The sequence below is a fragment of the Octodon degus genome, unplaced genomic scaffold (assembly GCF_000260255.1).
Source record: "Octodon degus isolate 3935 unplaced genomic scaffold, OctDeg1.0 scaffold00079, whole genome shotgun sequence".
NCBI classification, from domain to species: Eukaryota; Metazoa; Chordata; class Mammalia; order Rodentia; family Octodontidae; genus Octodon; species Octodon degus.
In genome coordinates, this window is record NW_004524655.1 from 10,682,832 (window position 1) to 10,687,239 (window position 4,408).

Here is a 4,408-nt window from a genome sequence, read left to right on the forward strand (position 1 = left end):
TTTCTCCTTGGAACTGTGGATGTTCAGTGCTTGTCCTAGTGATAAGTGACTAAGGCGCTATGTCTTCAAGTTTTCTAATGTTTTCTTCTGCAATTTATAATCTGTCATCAATCTCTAATCTATCTATCTATCTATCTATCTATCTATCTATCTATCTATCTCCACATGCATTGTAATTCTTGATATTTGTTTTCATTTAAAAAAATTTAATTTATGTATTTGGTACAGGGTCTCACTAAGGTGCTGGGACTCGTAGTGATCCTCCTGTTTTTAGCCTCTCTAGTGCTGGGATTACAGGCATGTTCTACCACACCGGGTCTTGGTGACCAGCTCCACACACATGGGGCAGGGCTGGCACCGCACGTGGTTCTGGGGATTGAACCCAGGTGTTTGCACTTGCATAGGCAGGCACTTAGACCGCTGAGCTATCTCTGCAGCCCCTTGCTATTTATTTTTAAAATCTGTGTCAATTCTGAATCAGTTTTGGTTGGCTTATGTTCTTCTTATTATAGATTATATTTTCCCATTGTTGTCATGCCTGGTGATTGGTGCCTAAATGCCAGATAGGGTGAACTTTATCTTGCTAGGGCTGGGTATTTTTTATTTTCTTATAGGTTATTCTTGAGTTTTGTTCTGATACATGTTTCAGTGATTTGGGAGCAATTGAATTTATTGCAGGTTGTTAAGATTTATTTATTTTTACTTGAGGTGATGGGAGCACTGTAAATCTACACGTGCTTCTGAGCACTCTAGTGCTCCACCAATTGTGAGGGTTTCAGGTTTGATGATGAGATTAGGCATTATGTTCAGCCCTGAGTTTTCTTCTGGGATTGTTCTCTTTAATCTTTGTGCATTGTCCCCCCTCCCATGGCTTCCCGTAGTTTCTTCATGTGCATGTGATTGCTAATCAGAATACTTGAAGCAGATTGCTGTCCTCCTTTTTCTCCCCCTGTGGTGCAGCTGGGCTCGCAGGTCCATGAAGGACTGTGGACGCGGGTCTATATTACACGGATGGTGCTTGCTTCGGCAGCACATATGCTACAACTGGAACGATATAGAGAAGATTAGCATGGCCCCTGCGCAAGGATGACACACAGGATGGATTTTGCTAAGGTTGTCAAGAATAAGGCCTGCTTTAAGAGATACCAAGTGAAGTTTAGAAGACGACGAGAGGGCAAAACTGATTAGTATGCTAGGAAACGCTTGGTAATACAGGACAAAAATAAGTACAACACACCTAAATACAGGATGATAGTTCGTGCAACTAACAGAAGGTATCATTTGTCAGATTGCTTAGGCCCGTATTGGAGCAGATGCGAGGTTCTTCTCTTTGGCTCCTCCTCCAGCTGCCCGGGGTCCTGAACAGCTCTTTTTCTTCAGTGAGGCGGCCACTGGTTCTCCACATTCTCTGCTCCCTGAGCCCCAGCCTGGAAATTTCCCATGCAGTAATCTGGGGTAATTGTAGGGCTCCTCCTTTTCCCCTTCTCTACTGTCTTTCATTGCCTGATGTCCGGCAACATAGAAGACTTTTTTTTCCTTCTGTATTTTAGGGAAGGGTCTATAGGGTGTTTAGGGTCTCGCTACTACATTGGACTCATAGTGATTCTCCTATTTACAGCCTCCCAAGAGCTGGGATTACAGGTGCACACCACCATGTCCGGTCTCAATGACCAGCTCAGCGCGCCCTCGGGACGGGGCCGGGACAGCCGGCCCGGGGATCGAACTCTCAGCCTTTGCATCTGCTTGAAGGCACTTCAATCCACTGAGTTATTTGGCCAGCCCTGAAATACATTTTTATATCTTTGTGTTGGTTTTTAAATTGTTCCAGGCAGAAGGGTTAATCTGGATAGAATCTCTAGTTGCTTTTTCTGATCTTTATTGAGGAGATGCTCCAGTTGATTTCAGGTTCCTTAGTAGGTAGAGTCTCTGAAATTAGCATTTCAGGGTTGTTCTGACTTCAGGAGGGCTCTTCTCAGCAGTCTCTTTTCCAGGTTCTTTCTGATATACTGGCTTATATTATTCTTGAAGCAACCGGCCTTCTTTTAATTGCTTTTCACTACAAGGTCAGTTCATTCACGAGTACCTTTAGGTTTGAACGTCTTTGTATTCTGTTGAAATAAATTCTATTTAGGATGGGCTTTGAAGCACTGTTTTATCTGTTATTTTTTCTTTGGGAAACATTCTAAGCTATGGTTCCAGAATGGCATAGAGACAGTGGCAACTTTTCCAAAAAATACTCTTGCTTTAGGAAGCGGGTGCTTGGTGAGTGGGTGTATGCGCATGCGCGTGCATGCGCTCACGCACATGCGCATGCGCATTTGTGCTGTGATAGTCTCAGCTTGCTTCTTATGGCCTGAGACCTTTGCTTCGTGGGTGTTTCAGGATTCTCAGTATGCCGTGCCCAAGCCAGAGCCTGTATCCCATAAATGGGACTGAGTGAAAGAAGAAAGTCTCAATCTATTGGCCCAATCACTTGGAATTTGGGCTCTGCTACTGGTAGCTGGAATGAAAAAGCAAACAGTGATGGATTGTTCCTTTTGGGAAGATGCCATAGCCCTTGCTTGGAGCTGTGTGGAGAGGGTGTCCTGGCTCCACCTCGAGTAGAAATCCTGTTACAATGGGAAGACCAACTGGGGAAGAAGAGAGCAACCTGGAGTTAAAATGTCTAGACTCTCCCTACCCCTGCATTAAGTTTTAGTAAGTTTTCTTGAATATATTTCTTTATTTGTTGTATGCCCTTAAGACTATTTTCAGATACAGATGAATGTATGAAGAGTCCTATCTTACAATTTTACACAACCCCAACACATTAGTGTAGTGCTGGCAACGGAACTCCTCCTAGTCTTCTCAAAGGTTTTGAAACTTTACACGTGGTTCCCAGGCTGCACGCTTACATTACCTACCACGGCCGGAAGACCTGAGAACAGAAGCACCAGTGAGTCAAGGCTGCTATCTTCTTTTAAAATTAAAACAACTTTCAAAAAAGAAAAAACAGAAAAGAAAAAAATTAGCTGAGTGTGGTGATGTGTACTTGTGATCTCAGCACTTGGGAAACTGAGGCAGAAAGATTGCTGTAAGTTTGAGCCTAGCTTGGGCTACATGGTGAGTTAGTTCCAGGTCAGCCTGAACTACAACAACAACAAGAACAAGAACAACAACAACAATAAGAACAAGAACAACAACAAAAACCCTTTTTTTGTTGTTTCGGTAGCCACTTTAGCAAAATTGAATAAAACTCTTGTTATCTTGAATTTTAATTTTCCTGAATCTTCAGGGTTGACAAGCACCCACAGCTCAGCTGACCACCAATGCAAACAAACAGGCTGTTTCCTTTTAGGATTGGATTTATACTTTCCCCCTAATCAAAGGACACAGAGATGCAGAAAACTAATTTCCTTACCAGCTCTCGGCCTGCACGCACGTCGCCTGGTGGCCAATTTTGTGCAGAACACTTGGGGCTTGGGTTGTGTTTGGTGGCTTCAGGCTCCCTCTGGTGGAGAAGGGGGTTTGCTGTAGCTTGATGCCGCTTCATCTTTGATAAGGTGATTTTCGATCCGGTGAGTGACTGTCCTTTGCCAAGAACCAGACTTGGAGCTTGTTAGCTAAGGGTTTGGCTTGGCCTGGCTGTCCAGCCACAAGTTGCTGCTTTCCGGCATTTCCTGAGTGATGAGTCAGCTCTGGGCTCCACGTGAGAGTCTTCAAGGTAGCACCGCCCTGGTCTGTAGTTCTGTATTCCTTCCGGGCAGTCTTCAAGGTTACCATCATGGTTTTAGGCTATGCACTAACCACAGAAAATTTGAGTGGTAACTATAAAGATGCTGGGGCATCTTAACATACTTCTCTCCCAGTTTTGCTAGGCAGTGAAAACATCACCTGGAGTCTGGTTTTGGTCTCACTGTTTTACAACTGGACCTTTAAAGTGCATAAATCATTCATATCCCTCCCTCCTCTTTGGGGTTACTGCTAGGTCAGGGTGTTTTTTCTTTATCTAAATGAGGGATGAGGGGGTCATCTTAATGATTTGCAACCAGTTATTCTTACTGGATAATGCCTTTCTAGCGCAAGGGCATCAGTACTGGGGTCATCCAGTTACAGATGTCGCATTGGTATATTGTCCTGCGGCTCAACCAGAAGCTTATAAACTCAAACCCATGCCCTGCATTCTGGGGCCCACTTAGCCTAACTGGGTGATCAGTCCAGGGATTCATTTTTTATCTTATCTGTGAAGGATCATTTAGAAAAAAAAAATCAACCTCCTTGGGAATAGTCCATCCTGAAATGTTGGTCTTTAATTGCTGCAGGCCACATCTCCACTGCCTTCCCACTTTCCAAGAAGTTACCCATATGAGGGGGCCTAAAATGGTCATATTTGAAAAATATGACACTAGGGCCCTTGAGCTTCAAAGCG

The 4,408-nt window shown here is 44.0% G+C and overlaps 1 non-coding gene across 1 annotated transcript; it reads left to right on the plus strand.

Annotated features, from left to right (window-relative positions):
- Positions 1-1,014: 1,014 nt before the first annotated feature.
- Positions 1,015-1,118, plus strand: LOC111818106. The gene has a single exon (XR_002822177.1). It is a non-coding gene; the product is annotated as a U6 spliceosomal RNA (small nuclear RNA).
- The last annotated feature ends 3,290 nt before the right edge of the window (positions 1,119-4,408 follow it).